Raw genomic sequence first — 14719 nt, forward strand, 5'->3', positions numbered from 1 at the left:
GAATTATTTTCCTTCAAAAGGGTCTAAAAAATATAAAATTGTTTTAGAGAACTTTTTTCTTTTTTAATAACTTCAAAATTTGGCTTTCTGAGTATTAGAAGACCAACGGATAAAATGTAAAATCCATTTTCTGTCTTTTATGGGGATTTGCAGACATAATAAAAGGAATATGGAGTAATGCACGTACTTAAGATGTCACCTTGAACTGTAAAATTGTACAAAGTGTTACTTATATAGAGACACTGATACTATATAAATAGCTGTTTTCATAAAAAGATACAAGTAAAAATTAACCAACTATAGACCTGCAAATCAATATGCAAACAAGACTTCCAAACTGAAGACCACTTTTACAAGTAAAACTGAAGAAAAAAAATTCATTCAGTTGGGTTTTAGCATGGATGTAAAAACAGTCACTGTCTTCTTCACCCCTTTCATTCACACCAGACTGACAGTATACTGGACGTCACTTGTTTCCCTGCAGGTTTCTGTCCTCTGCAACTGATGCAATTTTCTCAGTAGCAAGCTGTTTTTTCTAACTGTTGCTCCTGTGCTGGTGTAGTTGACAGCTTTGCTTTCCATCGCACACAGTGTTTACAAGGTAAAATCCATCTTGAGATCAATGTAATTTCACTTCTGACTCAAGTTTCTGATTCATATTTGCTGTAACATTAACCACATGGTAACCAATTTTAACCCGGTGCCTAAATGAGTCATATTGAAAACTACATAGTTGTATGAAAACATTAACTGATGGCTTTTAAGCAGATTTAATTCATTTTCCTAATATTTATCTCAGCTGCTGGCCGCCTCAGGCAACGCCTCTCACACACCTGGGACAACCGGGTTGGAAATAATTTGGTTAGAAATTAACCCGTTTGGTTGGAAATGAACCCATTTGGTTGGAAATAACGAGCCCGCGGCTGCCCCGCGCCGACCGTTAACGGCCAGCACAGCGGCACGCGCTCGGGGGCGGCTGTCCGTTAAATCCCCCTCCCCGCCCAGCGCCATTTTGGAGAAGCGGCTGCCGCTGGGGGCAGGAGGGAGGGCGTCAGCGGGGCTTGCAGGTTGAGGGAGCTAACTTGTGAGGTAAAATGTAGAGGGTTTTTGTTTGTTTTTTGCTTAAATTCATTTATTGCTTCAGTGAGGGCTTCAGTGTAAGAGTCAGGTTCTTGTCTGGTCATTAACGCCTCCCCCAGCTCGCTTTCGTAATGCATGCTTCAGTGTGGACCATCTCTTCTCCGAGTACATCAGTTATGCACCTGTCAGAGCTTCTATAATCCAAGAGGTAGAAAGGGCAGTAGCAAGTGAGAAGTTTTCAAACTGCTTTGGAAATGCAAGCTGAAAAGTACTGGTTAGTCCCATAGAAACAACACCGCTCTTGTCTTGCAGGAAATGTCTTGACAATGTTTCCATTTATATCAAACATACAAGTGAAATGTTGATACTCCCATGCAACTTTTTGTTATTCTTGCTAGTTTAGTCAGTAATCACAAAATAAGAGGCCATTTCTGATGGATAATTTATTCAGTCCTCTTTTTACTTATTTTCAGAAAATGCTCAGAAAATTTCCACTTTTTTTTTTTGTCTGAGTTTGTGAATTTATTTGGAAAATATTTTCCCTGAATGAATATTTTATGAACAACTTGTTGTGGATATTTATTAGTCAAATTTTAGCATTAATTCAGGGTTGGTTAGGCGCCTAAGTAGTATGGTTTCTGCATCATAATTGAGTGACTTGTGCAGCTTACCCACACATTTTCCATTTAAAGTGTGAATAATCACATTCAAGCATGTATTTTGGACTATTTACGCTTTCACGTTTAAGTTTATTTTTGCAAATTTATGTAAAGCTACATTAAAAAAAAATCTAAAATATTAGAGGATTTTTTTTTGCATTGCTTACTGATGACTTAAAATTTTTCCATTGCTTACTACTTTCCGTTGCTTACTAATTATTTTTTGCTGCCCTAGATTTTTCCTGCAGTTTCAGCAGAGTAAAGCCTTCTTTCACTTCATCTTGAGAAGTTCCTACGTTCTGAGAAACGTTTGTCACAGTACACTGCAGAGGGATCTTCACTCCAGTGAAGTCTGTTTATCCAGTGAAGTCCTGTGGGATACTTTAAAGAAAGGTATCTCAAGATGTCATTTTTTTTTTTTCCATATTTATTCTAAAATGACATTCATCGCTCTTAAACCTAGGAATATATTGATTAAAATGAGGCATTTATGTACATATTTATTTATATGTTGAATAGAAATAATTTTTCAAATTTGTAGATCTTCAGTTTCATTTAAAGTCAGTGACAGACATACTTAATGCTTACTGAAATAAATAGCTATTCACATGGTGATATTTAAGCATTTAGCTCTAGCATGACTGCGCCTTTTTATTCTCTAGCTGTAATTTCTAGATATCCTTCATCACAAGGAGTGCAAAGCAAATTTGGTAATATTGACCATGTGCAGCAGAAGCTATATTATCTACAAGAATTTTCTTAGTTTTGTAATAAACTTCAGTTAAATCTACGGATTGCTAGTGTCTGAAAAAACATTTGCTTTTGGTGGTTATAGGTGAGAAATGCAGAATACCAGGGAAGGTTTTTCACTGAAGTTACAGCAGAGCATTGCTATGTAGGGATAAACATCTTGCTTCCTAGGTAATTAAATTCCTCATTGCTGGTCAGCACTGCTAGTTTAATCTGTCTCAGTGCAATTAAGAACCCTATGTCTTCCGTGTAAGAATCAGATATTAGCAAGGACCTGGAGTTGTCATGGCAGTGGAGAATCACTAGAGAAAGCAGAGGAAAGAATTTGGGGTAACTCCGTTACTGTGGGGATGGCAGAGCACTAGCACAAGTTGCTCAAAGAGGTTGTGGAGTCTTCCTGCTTGGAGATGTTCAAAAATAATCTGGACACGGTCCTGGGCAACTGGCTCTAATTGATCCTGCTTGAGCAGGGTGTTGGACCAGATGGCCTTTGGAGGTCCCTGCCAACCTCAGCCATTTTGTGGTTCTGTAGCTGCAGGGGAAGGAACGGCGTGCTTGAAGTAAGGAAAGAATCTGTAGTTGTACTTTAAACAGGAGATTATAGTGAAAGCATAACTAGGGGAGAGAGAAAGAAAGTTTAGGAGGTAAGGAAAGGCCTAAAGTATTTCAGGATACAGAGTAGTGTTCAGGAACTGAAAAATAATTTTCGTCCTGTAAAAAATGGTTTGGAGTTATTGATTACCTCACATCTGAAATTTTGTCAGCAAAAGCATCAGAGAGTATTATCGGTGTCATTGTAGAGTAGTCGAATGCTTTTTTTTTTTAAATCCCTGATCAAGATCACTTCTTCCTCTGACATAGCCAATTGACATATTCACTGTCTCATCTTGTCATTCAGGGAGATTATGTCATTTTGATGAAAGAGCCATTTATGAATCTCACATACCTACAGGACAGCAGAGCATATTGCCAAGCTGTTTTTGTCTCCATACAGATGCATTATTTCACTTTCAGTTGGCTTATTATTTATTTCATGACTGCAGGAGTAATTTTTCTCTGTAATGCGTTCTATATGTAAGGTAGTTGTGTATTTGTCTCCTGGATGTTTAGAAATATACTAGTTGTTTCCTGATGAGATCTACCTTTTCCTTTACTGGAGGTGGAACCATTCCTACTGAAGGGGTGCCATAATGTCTTCTGGGAGGAAGAGCAGCTGTCTCAAGCTCAACTTGGGAAAAACTGAAGTGGTATTGTCCAAAATACTCATTTTCTTCAGGAAACATTTGCCTTTCCAATTAGTCCAAAAGCCCAGGCTCTGAGCATTATTTCATGCAATAGACAGCTTTAAGGGGCAGTAAGAGACATGGGGAAGAGGTACACAAGGAAGCACAGTCACTATCATTTGTATCTCAGATATTGTCTCCTCTGCCAGAACACTGGTATTTTGACTGAATCACAGAGTTGATCACAAATCTGCCGTGGACCTCCAGAAAATGAGTTATGGAAGCCACCAAAGCAAGTTATGCTCTCATAGACAGAGCTTTTTCTTTGTGAGGATATTCATAGCCCTTTTATGAAGATATTTGACTGGCTAGTTTTATTTGGTAGATATGGAATGATATGGCAGAAGTTTTTACTGACATTTTTAATGGTTAGAATTTTCAGTATGAGTCACTCTATGACACCCCCCACACAATCATTTCCAAACAGCTTCTCTTCAGATGTTTGTCAAATTCCCTGACCAAGTCTCATGCTCTTTATAGGAGCATTACAAGGAATTTCAAGCAATAGTCTATGAAGAACTGACATCTAAGATCTGATTCTTCTGATACTAGAGATTAATCCATAATGCGTGCTGCATCTGTAACCCATTTATACAGCAGTGGACGCCTCTTTTTATTGTAGATTTATGCAACAGTGGTCCCAGTTCATTGTTTTTTAGGGCTGATTCATTTTTTTTTTTGCATTTCACAGTGTTAGATACTTTGCTACTTTTAAGGATTTATGTCACAACATGCTAGTTTTCAGAATTTGAGGGTTTTTTGATGCACACCTATGACTCCATTTTTATAATTTGATTTTTATGCATATCAGACATTCCCTGGCTTTTTGTTTCTCCATGTGCAAGAAACACAAAGAGAAATGAGTTTCCTGGGTCATTTTGTCTAGATACAATCTCGTCTGAACACTTGATGTCATTGGGCAGTTTGGGTTTGTTATCTGGGAGAGCAATTCTTACATTTCTCCAGGGGATGAGAAGATATTCTGTACATTACCGTCAGTCACTGTATGAGAAGCAAACAGATGTCAGAAAGACAAACTGATAACTGAATTAGCACATCATATTAATGGTTATGCTGTTGGAAATGGTATAAGCCGTCTGATGAATGAAGACCAACTATGTAGTAAGGTAAATCTACAAAAGAAAGCAACTAAAACATAAGGAGGTATTGTGTAGAATCATAGAATATCCTGAGTTGGAAGTGACCCACAAGGATCAGTTACTTAATTAGTTATGTTTAACCTCAACTTTACCACTTCTTTTTTCAGTATAATGTACTCTAGAAAAAGCTCTGCAGTTTTTTGTTTTTGTTTGTTTGTTTGCTTTTCCTGGTAAGGTTTCCATTGGCTGAACAGATTATAAATCAAGAAAAAACTTATTATGATTAAAATAAAAAATGCAAAGGGCTGCAAGTAGCAGAAGCGGTACAAACAGTGAAAGGGGAATCTTAAAAGTGAGAATGGGAACGACACATGCTACTTACCTCTTATCATCTGAATTGTATAACTTTCCTTGTGGTTTTGTATATAGAATACCAGTCTGTCTGGTAGAATTACATCTTCTGTTTTAGTAACTGACATAATATTAAAGGAATGACACCCCAAGAAATCAGTATTTTACAAAGTTTAAAACAGATCTTGTTTCCACTGCTTACAGCTTAGATTCCTATCATTTTAACCAAAGTACATGTAGGGTGTTTTACAGTGTTTACTGCCAGTTATTCTTTTTTAAATGACAACTCATGCAGTTATGGATGCATTGCATGATCTGTAGAGGATTCATGAGAATCGTGCGTGTTCATGGAACAGAAGAAGGAACCACCAACCACAGGCAAGGAAACAGAAAGTTCTTTTTAGATTATTAACTTTGCAGATTGCACCCATTCATTTGCTACCTCTTAATTCTTTCCCCTGGGCCCATAGCATGACATGTCAAGCAAAGGGCAAAAGCATAACTTTGTTATCTGGCAGATGTCCACATTATATAGTTCAGTGCTCCATGGAAGGTGAAGTAAAAGCTATGTATAGATGTGACCTTAGACACACGCAGATGCTGCACGCAAGTACAGTAATGCTAATCAACCAAGTAAAGCTGCAGTATCAGGGACTAGGTGAGTCAGCAAAGCTTCTGCAAAGAGAACATCAGGCATAACAGTTGCTAAGATACCAAGGTTGCAACAAAAAAAAAAGTAATACTAAGTGAGTTTCCTTATTAATAACTTGCTGCAGCATGTGTGTAGTAACAGTGGCAAGCAGAAAAAACAATGGACATGAAGAGCAAGTTCAGTCATACGGTAGGGAAGAGCAGGGCCGTAAGTGGGACTTCTGAGGCTCATCCTGCTGGAAAAACTCGGCAGCAGTGGCAGGTTAATAAAGAGCTATTACATGTTCATTTTCGTTTTGTTGTGAATGTGGCTGTTGGCTTGAATTTTGCTGGAAAAGTATGGGTTTTATCAGGTACAATATCTGAATGTTAGCATCTGTGTAATGGAAACGATCTTAAGCTCATTAATCCATGCCTAGGACTTGCCTTAACATTTGGCTTTACTAAAAAGATGCTTGTTCTTGTTGACTGGAAAGTGATAAAGTGATTTCAGTGCAGGAACCACTTTTTAGTGGCAGACATTGTCATTTGTATTTGAAAATGTTGTTGTAAATAATGCTGTACTTTATGAGCTGATATGTAATATTTTTTAAGTAATTGAGAAGTTGGGAAATCTGCCTACTATCCTCAGCAAGCTGCTTCTGCTTAAATATATATTGTTTTTTGTTGTTGTTTTGTTTTGTTTGTTTGTTTTCCCAGTTCCAGAGTGTGAAGAGAGATTTATTTTTCTTTGGATGGCTAATACAGACTATATGGATAATAAAAATATGGCTTGCTTTTCAAGAAGAAAATGTTTACTAGATAGTCTGAGGTCTTGAAAAAACAACTAAGATTGTCCAGATGTTTAGGTTCTCTGACCTGACTTGCATTGTGTTTGTATTGATTCTGGTAAAAATGCCACGCGTAGCACAAATGGTTTTATTCAAATTAGCCACTTAACGTTTTGAGACTTTCCGTAATGCTGACTATTAAAATGGGTTATGCTTTAATTACATTACAATTTTTAAAGAGCATAATGAAAGCCTTAAGCAAGTTCTGCAGAGCAAGATTGAAATACTTACCCCTGAACTTTAAATTCACAAACTTGCCTAAGAGAAAGTGCACAAGAGATTGAACAAATAGGTCTTTGTTACCAATACAAGTATATGAAAGTAGGAAGCATGGAATATACAGAATTGTGTGTGTGTGGGGGGGGGGGGGGGTGGTGGTGCAGAGTGCAGCAGAAAAAAAAAACAGAGAAAAATGAGGGTTCTGGGAAAAGGAACATGGATTAGAGAACAAGCTGAGCATCCTTGGGCTAGCAGTGCGGTTGTTAATTATTTATGGTGAATTGCAGATTAACTGCGCTGTGGATTCAGAGGCAACACTGCAGACTCTGTGAGGAGCCAACAAGGGTCTTTAGAGTTTGTTAGCTTAGATGCATTGTGGTGCAAACACGGCTGTGGAATGGCCATGGCCAGCTTAGCAGCTAATGAAAATTTTGCAAGACCTTATTTTTCCTAAAGTGCAATCTAGAAAAACTTGCTTGGATTTGCTGTTGTTCCTTACAGTTATATTCATGGAAATAAGGCTTTTGACACATTCTTAGTAATACACTGTATTGCTCTGAAGAAGGTTGGCCTGTCACAAGCTGCTTTTGCTGCTGTTTATAAATCAGTCTTTCTGAGAAGAAAAACAGTTACCAAATAAAACAAAGTTGAATGTGGGAATGACCTTACCTTCGGCTTACACAAAGAAAAATCTTTTCGACCTGTCCTGAATAAGTAATTTTCTCTCTTGTGGAAGTCATCTTGTGCTGAATATAGGGTAGAAAGAGAACCCTGTCAAAAATAAATAAATAAATAAATGAAGAAGAGAGAAATTGACCTGAAACTGAACTGTGGAAGAGAGAAACAAAGAAAGGCGATCTGTTAGATGTCAAAGAAAAGTCAGAACTTTGGTGGAGTCAGTGGTTAATCTATGTCTTCAGTGCTGTTGTTCAGGAAAAACAGAACTTGTGTAATTAGTATTTTTGCATAAAAGGAAGGCTTGAAATTTTTACAGTCTTTGCAAAAGCAGTTGTGTGCTTGCTGTAGCTATTCTACTTTGGTCTTAGAACCGAGATGTAAAGGGATCAATCTGAAATGCATACTCAACCTGATAATTGAACTCATTATTTTTATTTTCATCAATATATCTATAAATTATATCTGAGAAACAAGTACAAATCCCTGTAATCATCTGGTGTCTTTAGCTCACAGTGTAACATTCTGTATTCCTGAGTTTACGGACTTTTCAGGACAAGTAGCTTGTGCCTCTGTGACAGCAGAATGGTTCTTCAGCTTGTTCTAGACACAAACCCAAGGGTTTATGTCTAACTCCATGACTAATTTACACATAACACAAGCAGTAAATACTCCCATTTTCTCATGTTTACTGCCCTACTGCTCAGTCCCACATGTCATACTAGCTTTATCCATTTTTGTCTTTTTCCTCTGTCTTCACGTGATCACATCCCTAAGTCTTTCCAGCTAACACTCCTTATGTCTTTTGGTGCAGACAGTCCACGTTGTGTATAGCTCCATATACCACCACTAACAGTTGGACTAGGATTGGCTCATTTAACCTCTATCTGTACCAAATCCTAAATTGTTTATTCCAGGCTTTTTTTGTCTTCCCTAACATAGATTCCTCCTTTATTCCTTAGAATCTAATGTGCTTTCTTTAAAATAAACAGGTAGGATACAAATCTGTTAGAACATATAAGACTAGCATCAGACTGAGGGCAAGATTGTTCCATGTTAAGAGGCAACCATACCTCTCTTTATGGAGTGAAATTTCAAATAAATTTATTTTTTGACCAGGTTTCAAAATGTAATAATAGGCTAATAGTCTATTTTGTAGTACTAGAAATAAGCTCACAGGAAGTGCAATTGTAGTGAAATTGCCATGTACAGACACAGTTTACCTTTGAATAGTTTGAAGTTATGCCTTGTTTAGCCTTCTTGTGTCCAAGTGAAGGTGATACAAACAAATGAGTGATCATGATGTACTGTCCACGCTGTGATGATGCTATATTGAGAAGTTTCCAGAGAGGAGTTTCCCACAAGTTTATTGAGTTTGAAATTATATCACGGATAAAACCCTGCAGATGGCAGCAGTGCTTTATAGTTCAACATTGCAGCACAGCACTTGGTATGGTCTGAGGCAAAATCCCATACTGAAGACACTGATTTCCAGAGACTATTACAGTGACATGTTTTGCTAAGTAGTCAGCATATTACCGATGCTTTATTTATTTAGTTAGTTTAGTTTAAAGAGGAAAGTTATAATACTTCTCAAGTTGCAGAAGGCTGGTTTTGCGCCTTGCTGAATCTGAGTTCATGATGCAGACATCTACCTCTGTTTCTGAGGTGGGGATTTTTTGTGTGTTTTGCTTTTTTCCAAAATGTTTTGCATCCTTCAGGTTTGCAGTAGGAATTTGACCTAGCTGACTTGGAGTAGTACAGCATACTAATACTTCTGTAACAGACATTCGTTCGTAGCAAAATTAAAGTGACTATTGAAAAAAAATCCTTTGTGTGGCAAATACCTAGTTCTAAGGACACTGCATCAAACAGAATAAGTGATGGATCGAAATACCTGACAAAATATCCTTGCTTATCTACTTGGATATGAAATATTATTTCCCTTCTTTTTGCTAGCTCTGTTGACCTAAGCTGATTTCTTGAGTCTATCATGCTGCTTAGGCTCATTCATCCATAATCTAATGCTTTTATCTCCTTTTTCTCATTCTGTTCTCAATAATGCTAATTTGTCTCAAAATTTGTACAGTCCACCTTTACATCTTCATCATCTCTTTGCAGTTGTTAATGTTCAATTTTGTTAAGACATAAAAAAAAAAATCCAGAAGACTAATGATCAAACAGAACGTTATGCAGGTAAACCACTCTTTATGGTTTCTTTATTTTGTGATAGTCTTTCTATACCTAAAGCAAAGTTTAGTAGAAATCAGGTTTATGCAACACATTAAATATTTTGGCTGTTCCTCTTCAGTCTTCAAGTAAGAAGCTACTGTTTTCACTAACATTACTTTATCTGTGTGCTTATATTGTAATTTATTCAGGGCAATGACAGTACCTTTTTACTTTATGTACAAAGTCTCTGCGTATCTTGACTGAATGACTGGTTGTAAGCAGATGACTATTTTGACACAGTTTCCTAGCTGGCTTCATCAAAAAAGATACAGTATGAAATAGTTTACTTTCAAAATATATGATAAACAGAGACTATGAAGCTTGAATATGTTTTTGATTCAAGATACGGATGTCTTAAGGGCAGTTTTGAAGCAAATGGATAGGACAGCTCTGCTGGACTGTTTAGAAGATTTGTTTCTTCAGGACTGAAAACTTTTGCCCTCTGCTAAAATCTCTGTATATTGCTAACTATCCTCTTACTTAGTCTGGGCACACAATTTTTTTGTGTGTTCCATTTCCTGGTCCATAATATTATATAATATTATTTGGTCCTAAAGATTATTGCATTTTAACTGTAGGGAAAAAGATCCCTGTAAAGCCTTTGGGATGCTTCAAGATGAATGATGTTATGAAAATTGTTACAAGTTTTACTGTTTCATATACTGTGAACTGATGAAAGACAGCAAGGCAGTTACTTCTCAGGATAATATAAAATTTGCCTTAGGTGGGACTATTCTGTTTACTGAACACTTCATACACTCCCAGTGGAAAACCAGTGATGGCATTTGCTGTTTTCATAACAACCCAAAAGGATGCTCTGCTGCTGACTGGCTGGCTACCCCCTGCTGGCTAAATAGCAAAGAAGTAATATGTGAGAAACTGCCAAAAATAACTTTAGCCATCATCACTGGAGCGCATAGATTCATTCCTACTATAAGGCTGCTTACCCTACAGCAAATCAATTTGGTTCACCTCCCATAGTGGTAGCTTACTGCCATGACTCTCTTGGGCATTCCTACTTTCTTTTTTTACTTCATGAGCAGCAGAAGAAGACAGGGTAAAGGGGAAGGGAGTAGCTGTTGAAAGAAATCTGTCGTTGTGTAACTGAACTACCGATATTAGCTTTAAATCCACTTTGGACAACAAATGAACATACAGCATGTTAAGCTGTGCATATATATATGTATATGGTATGCCCTCATTCTGTGTAGTACGTTAGATGAAAGTTCAGCTTGGCTCTGATTTATATCTAGGAGGCCGAGAAGAAGTGCAAAGGGGAAATGATAAGAAGCAAGAGCATTTGACCTGTAAGGAGCTGTACTGTCGCGTTAAAGGGGTGTAGCTGATTAACCGTTACGGGCCCGGTTGGATTCAGAGTACTGAACCAGTCGGACATTCACCAAAACTGGGGGTCCGTTCGGACATTCACCAAAAACGTAATAACCACCTGGGGGTCCGCTCAGACATTCACCAACAATGCATTAACCGTCTGGGGGTCTGGTTAGATTCAGAACACTGAACTATCACGGATAACCACCCTCACCCTAGTTGCATTAATGAGAGCTATCACAATGCAATCAAGTATGGTTTATTACAGCAACAGATAATCAGGTTCTTTTGGATTGCCGGTGATAGTGACTATCTGCAAAAGCAAGCTAGTATGCATGAAATACACAGGTGTTACAGGTGTTCTAGGTGCGGGTTCTAGGTGCGGGTTCTAGGTGCGGGTTCTAGGTGCGGGTTCTAGGTGCGGGTTCTAGGTGCGGGTTCTAGGTGCGGGTTCTAGGTGCGGGTTCTAGGTGCGGGTTCTAGGTGCGGGTTCTAGGTGCGGGTTCTAGGTGCGGGTTCTAGGTGCGGGTTCTAGGTGCGGGTTCTAGGTGCGGGTTCTAGGTGCGGGTTCTAGGTGCGGGTTCTAGGTGCGGGTTCTAGGTGCGGGTTCTAGGTGCGGGTTCTAGGTGCGGGTTCTAGGTGCGGGTTCTAGGTGCGGGTTCTAGGTGCGGGTTCTAGGTGCGGGTTCTAGGTGCGGGTTCTAGGTGCGGGTTCTAGGTGCGGGTTCTAGGTGCGGGTTCTAGGTGCGGGTTCTAGGTGCGGGTTCTAGGTGCGGGTTCTAGGTGCGGGTTCTAGGTGCGGGTTCTAGGTGCGGGTTCTAGGTGCGGGTTCTAGGTGCGGGTTCTAGGTGCGGGTTCTAGGTGCGGGTTCTAGGTGGTGTTAGCTATAGGTGCGCAGCCTAGAAATAAACGCGTTAAAAGGATCAAAGACTCTATAGAGATTTATAAGCAAATATTCAGATCTCACCCAAAGGCGTCCCAATGGGGGGGGAAGAGAGGCTCAGCCCGTCGACTGATCCCAGGAGTCAGGAGGTCCTAAGGATGTTGTATGTCCTTGGGATGGTATCTCCCCTGACGATGGTATCTTCCCTAACATCCCCTCTCTCTTGGGCCAATTTATATTATTTTCTATCTTTTAGGTGGAGCTTGAGTGGCTCTAGTCAAGCATATCTTAGTTATGATTGGTGTAAAGTTTTCCCGTTTCCGTTTAAAGTAATAGGCTCCGAGAAATTCAGAGCGCATGCTCAGTGAGGGGTGGTCGCACCTTGGAGGCGGGTAGCTTTTGGGATGGAGGTGTGTTTTGGTATTATAATGATATTATAATGAGCAAAAAGTACACTAGGGTACAGCATTTGTCAAAACATGACAGGTCTTTGGCTTAGGGTGGCAAAAAGTGCAGCTTTGTGCACAAGAACAATCGAGGCCCTACCTGATTACAGAGCCTAGCCGTGGTGTCTCCACTCCACTCTACGCTCCGTGGTGTTCCTTAGGGCTAGCACACCAAGTTTCCCCAGCGCGATAGCATCTAAGGTTGGGAGCCTAGGGAATGCTCAGATAATGCAGTTATGCCCTACCCTGAAAGCCTCTTCAATGCTGTACCTTTTCCTTAAAAGTGTGAATGTTAGTTTTATTTTCCTAGTTACTTCAGGCATTTACACCACAGGAGCCAGTTGTAAAACATGGTGTTTGTTTCTTCCTAAAATGCATTCCCCAGCTGAAACAGTACATTGGGCCATGCCTGATCATTCATAAGTAGAATGGCATGGGTTATCCCTGTCTCCTTCCTTCTCTACTGATCAGTCAAAGGAAGCAGGGGAAAAGGGCAAATCTAACCTAAAACACTTCTAGAGACATACAGTTTACGTAAGTCAGTGGAGTTAATATGGATAGTTTAATGAATGAGAATTTAGTGCAGAGCTTTACAGAAACTTTTTCTTGCCCAGAACAAAACTTGAAAATTTGGCTTTTTGAAAACATGGGTGTGGAACTTAGAAATGCTGGTGTCTTGCTACCTCTCTGAAGTCTGTTTGACTATTCTGAAGTGATGTAATTATATTAATTCAAATGTTATATTGTTATATTATTATAGATAATATATTGGACAAACTTGTGTGTTTCCTTGCTGACCTAACGTGTTCTCACTGAAGTATACTTACAGTTTTAAATCAGGAGGTGCTGGTTTATTACGACCCCAGTGAAAAAGGTGCTTTGACTCTCTAAAGTATTTCTTAAAATGCCATTTATTTGAGCTAACACTATAAAGAAAGAGAGGATAGCATATATAATATGTATGTGTGTGTGTGTGTGTGTGTGTATATATATATATATATATATATATATATATATATATATATATAAATAATTTTACATTCCTTCAGATGCTGGGAACCCTGAGTTACTCAGCGCTGAGGAACTCTTTCTGATCAAGGCACAGCATGCTGTGCAGATCCCGTCCATGGAAAGGTTATTGAGCATTTTGGTCTTTTGAGCTCTTACAAGATTTTCTTGGAAAAAAAAAAAAAAAAAAAAAAAAAAAAAAAAAAAAAAACTTTATTAATTTTATAAATTTCTCTGTAAAAAAAAATAAAAATAAAAAAAAATTCACATGAGAATTTGTTGCTGCACTTTAGATAAAGGCAAGGACATGTCTGTGGTGTAGTCACTGGCACTGTGTGGAAGCTGCCTATGGGCTCCTCTGTTACATTTAGCCAGCTGTTTTTTTTGTTTTGTTTTTGTTTTTGTTTTTTTGTTTTGTTTTTAATTATTATTATTTTTGTGGCCCAGAAATATGCACGAAACCATCCTGAAGGCCAAGCTGTAAGTTCAACACAGCACAGCACCGGCCTGCACCTACTTAGATTAACTATAAAGTGGATCCTTGATGTACAATGGTCTTCTGGTTCTGATCATTACACTTAGGATAATTCAGAGAACAGCTAATTACATACTTCCCTCCTTCTCTAATACATCTCATCATTCTCTCTCATTTTCAGGGATTTAGCTATTGTGGGGAACATGTACATTTCTTTATCCTTTGTTAAGTAAGGCTTTAGAACAATTGCAGTAGGCAGGTTCATGAAGAATTAATTCCAGGTTTTACAACGTACATGGTATAAGTACGGACAAAATGCTCAGAATTTTAGTCAGTCTAGGAAAGCTTTCAGTATGGCTGGATTTTAAAGATTTATCAGATCTAGCTTAATACTGAACCTTAGCAATTAATCTTTGTCAAGAATGTGATATGGCCCTCAGACAAACTGTCATCCAATGTTGCTGCTGTAAAAGATTTTTTTTCTAATAACCTTTCTAGGTTGCCCTAGCTTGTTTATATCATATTAAAATGCGCTAAACTGCAAAGATTTCTCTCCATTTCTGGTACCTCAAGCACACCTAATGAAATGGAAACGGTGCCAAAGTAAAAGATGAAAACGTACCATTTACGGTTCAGTTCATATTTGGGGACAAAATAGTAATTGTGTTAGAAACCATGTGGTCCAGAAGAGGCAACTAGGTCTGTTTTTTCTCATATGGAGTGCCCAAATTCTACCAGAGGTTAATGAC

General features: G+C 38.5%; 1 long non-coding RNA gene across 2 annotated transcripts in view; it reads left to right on the forward strand.

The window, feature by feature from the left end:
- Nucleotides 1-862: 862 nt before the first annotated feature.
- The window catches only part of LOC137857785 (uncharacterized), a 92477-nt gene continuing 78620 nt past the window's right edge, over nucleotides 863-14719 (forward strand). Inside the window, exons 1-2 of one of the 2 annotated variants that reach the window (XR_011097279.1) lie at nucleotides 863-1089; nucleotides 1975-2132. This is a non-coding gene — a long non-coding RNA (uncharacterized lncRNA). The remainder of the gene's footprint in view (nucleotides 1090-1974; nucleotides 2133-14719) is intronic. The other variant, XR_011097280.1, reaches the window with a different exon arrangement.

This window comes from Anas acuta, chromosome 5 (genome assembly GCF_963932015.1).
Source record: "Anas acuta chromosome 5, bAnaAcu1.1, whole genome shotgun sequence".
Classification (NCBI taxonomy): Eukaryota; Metazoa; Chordata; class Aves; order Anseriformes; family Anatidae; genus Anas; species Anas acuta.